The sequence below is a fragment of the Pleurodeles waltl genome, chromosome 10 (genome assembly GCF_031143425.1).
Source record: "Pleurodeles waltl isolate 20211129_DDA chromosome 10, aPleWal1.hap1.20221129, whole genome shotgun sequence".
Classification (NCBI taxonomy): domain Eukaryota; kingdom Metazoa; phylum Chordata; class Amphibia; order Caudata; family Salamandridae; genus Pleurodeles; species Pleurodeles waltl.
The window spans coordinates 1,083,209,071-1,083,215,070 of record NC_090449.1 but is presented as its reverse complement, the minus strand read 5'-3'; the positions used below and the strand labels follow the sequence as shown (position 1 = coordinate 1,083,215,070).

General features: G+C 54.8%; 1 protein-coding gene across 5 annotated transcripts in view; it reads left to right on the top strand.

Moving 5' to 3' along the window:
- Positions 1–1,578: 1,578 nt before the first annotated feature.
- FAM13B (family with sequence similarity 13 member B) overlaps positions 1,579–6,000 on the top strand; it is a 387,820-nt gene continuing 383,398 nt past the window's right edge. For 3 of the 5 annotated variants that reach the window (XM_069212171.1, XM_069212174.1, XM_069212173.1), the window contains exon 1: positions 1,747–2,039. The gene's annotated coding sequence lies outside the window, so the exon portion shown is untranslated. Of the gene's footprint in view, positions 2,040–6,000 lie in introns of all 5 variants that reach the window. The other 2 variants (XM_069212170.1, XM_069212172.1) reach the window with 1 other exon arrangement.

Sequence of the window (6,000 nt, the reverse complement as noted above, 5' to 3'; positions counted from 1 at the left end):
CATGGGGGATAGAGGAGGAGGAGGTGACGTTAAAGGAATTGTAAAAGCTGGTAGACCAAGAGGGTATGTCGTGCGTGAAAAAAATTAGATCATTTTTGAGCCCCCCATATCGACCATTGTAAAACTGATCGACAAAAAGGGAATCGGGGAAATATTCAATGGTGTTATGTTTGAAACGTTTTGCTGCAGCTTTAGTCAGGTTAGAAGGGTAGATGATTTTGTAGCAATTAATTCCAGACTTAATTCGAGCGGTGGCCATGTTGGGAAATTGTGGAGGAGGAGGGTGGTGGGGATAAGGGAAGGGTGTTACTAGGACGGTGGTGGTGAGGAGAGGTATGAGGGCAAGAAGGGGGCACGTAATCCAGACATCGGGTGAAGGAACCTGAGTTATTGTGGAGACAGGAAAGTGAGGCGATTAGGGATAGGTTGTTACTTCAGAACAGGGCTGATTCAACAAGGTAGGACTGAAGATGGAGTGGAGTAAGAGGAAAATCACTGTACTTATCATCCTGAGATATAAACCACATAAAGCACAGCATCACAATAGGTATCAAAGACATTGTACGCCCCAAATCTCAACAGTCTAATATTAGATACTTATCTCCTAAGTATCGGCATCATTATGGGCAAAAAGCACAGGGTGGAACATAATTTCACTAGCATGACCCAAAGTATGCCAGAACCTCAAAATCATAAAACACAGTTTAGAGGTAGCCAGAACAGGGTCTGAAAATCAAACTACCAGAAATACATTTCCTAGCACCACAAATACACAATGGGGCCTGGCGCCCTACAAACCACCAGGACCCCCTGGTCAGCTGGCCAACCCAAAGGGGCTCAAATGCCCTGTGTCCAGAATGTCGGGGCTGCTGCCAATGCAGCGAAAGACCAGCGTGCGTGCTTGCGCAAACCTAAACGTTGCCACTGGCACTACGTGCTGCACAGCCGTGAAGAAATGGTGCAAGGAGTGCATCTCACTCCTACCTCAGACAGAACTACCTCCAAATGCCCTGTATGTTAATGTACTTCATTGAAGGCTGCTGTTTATGAGTAGTAAAGAAAGAGAAGCACAATCTGAGCCTCCGGTCCCGCCATGGATGGCTGATGCCGACGAGGGGGCCAGGCGCGCCGGGTCACTTGCGGCAGCGACCCTGCTGGGATAGTAACAGTGAGGCAGCGAGTGCGCGGCCCCCGCCTCCGGCCCTGACCCGGAGCTGAATCCCTCACGCCGCGGCCGCCCCGGAAGGGGAGGGAGCGCCACGCGCCCACACGGGCGCGAGCCACACAGGGGCCCTTCCTGATTGGACCGTGGTTGCTAGGGAGACCCTTGCGGTCACGAGGGGTTCACGGCTTTTCATTACGTGCTTTACAAGTTATCTCCTTTCAAGCTGCTCCGACACTAGAAGTGAAGAAGAGAATGCTTAATAGTCTTCGCCTGTGCTCCTCGCACACAGTTCAAAACTCTTGATGCCTTAGTTATTGTTCATTCTGGGAAGCCTGCAAATCAGGACTACACCTCCCAGGAGACAGCAGGGCCACTGCGTGTACGCGAGGACGTCACTACATGCCCGTTGCTTCCGGGACCCCTGACGCCTTGGTCCTACTTCTGTTTTGTGACGCCTCTGAGTGTCTCCGCAACTAGGCGTCACCGTCACTGTCTGTAGCTCCTGCGGCCGCCTCGGCGCTGGTCCTTCGTCTGTGTTTGTACCCCTCGGGTCAGCCTGACGTCACCAGTCCGCTCTCTGTGTCTGCGCTCGGCCTCTCCTGTTTGTCAGAACGCAGAACCTTGGCTGCAGCTGCTGCATAGAGACGCTGTGCGCGAGCCGCTGCCCGGACCCGGACGTACTGTGCGCGAGCCGCTGCTGCCCCGACGTACTGTGTGCGCGAGCCGCTGCTTCCCTGACGTACGGTGCTCGCGAGCCGCCCTCGAGCCCCCAGTGACCCGGATGGACGGCGCCCGCGGGCTGTGATGGGGCCCGGGTGTGCTGGACGGTGTTAGAGACCGGAGCCCCCGCCGAGACGGACCTCGAGCCCGGCCGGTGAGGGGGGGGGTGTGGCTGTCTGTGACCGGGGGGGGGTGGCGGTGGCTGAGGGGGCTGCATCAGGTGGGGGGGGCAGTGGTGGGGGGGGGCTGCATCAGGTGGGGGGGGCTGCATCAGGTGGGGGGGGCGGTGGTGGGGGGGCTGCATCAGGTGGGGGGGCAGTGGTGGGGGGAGCTGCATCAGGTGGGGGGGCAGTGGTGGGGGGGCTGCATCAGGTGGGGGGGGCTGCATCAGGTGGGGGGGCGGTGGTGGGGGGGGCTGCATCAGGTGGGGGGGCAGTGGGGGGGGGCTGCATCAGGTGGGGGGGCAGTGGTGGGGGGAGCTGCATCAGGTGGGGGGGCAGTGGTGGGGGGAGCTGCATCAGGTGGGGGACATTGGTGGGTGGGTATAAGGTATGAATTTAACCACCTGCTAAGCAGACTATTTGTGTCTCACAGGTGTCAGTTGCATGCGTCTCGCGGGGGGAGGTGTCAGTTGCATGCGTCTCGCGGGGGAGGTGTCAGTTGCATGTGTCTCGCGGGGAGAGGTGTCACTTGCTGGTGTCTCGCAGGTGTCAGTTGCATGCGTCTTGCGGGGGGAGGTGTCAGTTGCATGCATCTTGCGGGGGGAGGTGTCAGTTGCATGCATCTTGCGGGGGGAGGTGTCAGTTGCATGCGTCTTGCGGGGGGAGGTGTCAGTTGCATGCGTCTTGCGGGGGGAGGTGTCAGTTGCATGCGTCTTGCAGGGGGAGGTGTCAGTTGCATGCGTCTTGCAGGGGGAGGTGTCAGTTGCATGCGTCTTGCAGGGGGAGGTGTCAGTTGCATGCGTCTCGCAGGGGGAGGTGTCAGTTGCATGCGTCTCGCGGGGGGAGGTGTCAGTTGCATGCGTCTCGCGGGGGAGGTGTCAGTTGCATGTGTCTCGCGGGGAGAGGTGTCACTTGCTGGTGTCTCGCAGGTGTCAGTTGCATGCGTCTTGCGGGGGGAGGTGTCAGTTGCATGCATCTTGCGGGGGGAGGTGTCAGTTGCATGCATCTTGCGGGGGGAGGTGTCAGTTGCATGCATCTTGCGGGGGGAGGTGTCAGTTGCATGCGTCTTGCGGGGGGAGGTGTCAGTTGCATGCGTCTTGCAGGGGGAGGTGTCAGTTGCATGCGTCTTGCAGGGGGAGGTGTCAGTTGCATGCGTCTTGCAGGGGGAGGTGTCAGTTGCATGCGTCTTGCAGGGGGAGGTGTCAGTTGCATGCCTCTTGCAGGGGGAGGTGTCAGTTGCATGCGTCTCGCTGGGGAGGTGTCATTTGCATGCCTCTTGCAGGGGGAGGTGTCAGGTGCATGCGTCTCGCTGGGGAGGTGTCAGTTGCATGCGTCTCGCTGGGGAGGTGTCAGTTGCATGCCTCTTGCAGGGGGAGGTGTCAGTTGCATGCGTCTCGCAGGGGGAGGTGTCAGTTGCATGCGTCTCGCAGGGGGAGGTGTCAGTTGCATGCGTCTCGCAGGGGGAGGTGTCAGTTGCATGCATCTCGCGGGGGAGGTGTCAGTTGCATGCGTCTCGCAGGGGGAGGTGTCAGTTGCATGCGTCTCGCGGGGGGAGGTGTCAGTTGCATGCGTCTCGCGGGGGGAGGTGTCAGTTGCATGCGTCTCACGGGGGAGGTGTCAGTTGCATGCGTCTCGCGGGGGAGGTGTCAGTTGCATGCGTCTCGCGGGGGAGGTGTCAGTTGCATGCGTCTCGCGGGGGGAGGTGTCAGTTGCATGCGTCTCGCGGGGGAGGTGTCAGTTGCATGCATCTCGCGGGGAGAGGTGTCACTTGCTGGTGTCTCGCAGGTGTCAGTTGCATGCGTCTTGCAGGGAGAGGTGTCAGTTGCATGCGTCTCGCGGGGGAGGTGTCAGTTGCATGCGTCTCGCGGGGGAGGTGTCAGTTGCATGCGTCTCGCGGGGGAGGTGTCAGTTGCATGCGTCTCGCGGGGGAGGTGTCAGTTGCATGCGTCTCGCGGGGGAGGTGTCAGTTGCATGCGTCTCGCAGGGGGAGGTGTCAGTTGCATGCGTCTCGCAGGGGGAGGTGTCAGTTGCATGCGTCTCGCGGGGGAGGTGTCAGTTGCATGCGTCTCGCGGGGGAGGTGTCAGTTGCATGCGTCTCGCGGGGGAGGTGTCAGTTGCATGCGTCTCGCAGGGGGAGGTGTCAGTTGCATGCGTCTCGCAGGGGGAGGTGTCAGTTGCATGCGTCTCGCAGGGGGAGGTGTCAGTTGCATGCGTCTCGCAGGGGGAGGTGTCAGTTGCATGCGTCTTGCAGGGGGAGGTGTCAGTTTCTTACAGGGGGAGGTGTCAGTTGCTGGTGTCTCGCAGGTGTCAGTTGCTTGCATCTCGCAGGGGGAGGTGTCAGTTGCTGGTGTCTTGCAGGTGTCAGTTGCTGGTGTCTCGCAGGGGTGTCAGTTGCTGGTGTCTCGCAGGGGTGTCAGTTGCTGGTGTCTCGCAGGGGTGTCAGTTGCTGGTGTCTCGCAGGGGTGTCAGTTGCTGGTGTCTCGCAGGGGTGTCAGTTGCTTGCGTCTCGCAGGGGTGTCAGTTGCTTGCGTCTCGCAGGGGTGGGTGCTACTTCCTTGCATCTCGCAGGTGTAGTTGTTAGTTGCTAGTTGCTTGTGGTAGGTGTTGCTTGCGGCTCGCAGAGTGTTAGTTGCTCGCGGCAGTGGTTTGTACTTGCGTCTCAGAGGGTAGGTGCTATTGGCTTCTGTCTCACAGGTGATACCTTCCTCTGACTTCTTCCAAGGCTTTAAGTCATTAGATGTTTAGCATTTTTATTAAACAATGAGCAGTTCACGGTTAGTTCATTTTGTCAGCATTTTCCATTGAACGATAAGAAATACAGCTTCTGCATGAGGCCTGGCAATATTAGGCCAAGACACTCGCTAAGTTAAGGCCTACAATTATTGCAGAACATAGGTTATAACTCTTAATATGACATATTACTACATTAATCTAATACATTTTTGATAATTCATATATGTTAATCACTCATTTAATACAATTCATAAATACTGATGGCCATTCTTCAAGGTCACAATTTCAAATGTGCACATTATTTTTTCTACGTTACTGCTTTTTCTACTAATGTCATTATTCAAAATACATAAACATTTATTAATAATTTCTAATTAAGGCATTTTGCGTTAACACATTCATGCTCCAACTGAATGTTTGTCGAGTGTTTCTCATGTGGATAAAACGTTGGTTAGTAACTGCAATACATGTGGAGTTTTATTACAGATGAATGCTTTTGGGACATGATGGAGTCCTTTTAGGCAGCATTCCTAAGTAAGTCACTATCTGAAAACTGCATGATGTTTTGTGACGTGTTTCAGTGTTGTGAGGAATCTGGGGTGATTAGCTCATTGATCCTTCAATTGCAGCGTTCCAGTAACCCCCAACCGCCCTTGATGGCAGCTATCGTACTTTCATGCATACAGGAGTAAAGGTAAAGGAAAGATTCACACCACCCATAAGGGTTAGCTGGGCATATAAAATTGTAAATCGGGAAATAAACCTCTGATGCAGCAATTTAAATCTTTCACAATTTTGAGACCATGTGAAAAGTATTGCCTTAAGCACGGGATAGGAAGACTGAAAGTAACTGAGCGTAGAAGGGAAGAGTATGTGAAGTGGATTACTTTCAGGGAAGCAGCTACCTCTAAAATTCCAAGAAAATATTGGACTTAATCACACAATATTGTGACTCCAGAGTTACCACTCGGGCAATCCCAATATAGCAAAACAATTGTACCCAGTATATCTTGGAGTTACATGCTTGTAACCCATGTAGCAGTAATTTTCCCATCCCTAGTAAGGATATTGAGATACTCTTGTACCGTGGGTCCTGATCGATTCCCAATAACAAAAGGCAGGAGGTCTCCTTGTGGGCTACTTTCTTAAGCCCGTTATTTCAGCATTGCTAGCCTTTGGTTGATATTCCATCCTCCTGGAAGGGAAGCATTTTTATTCCCC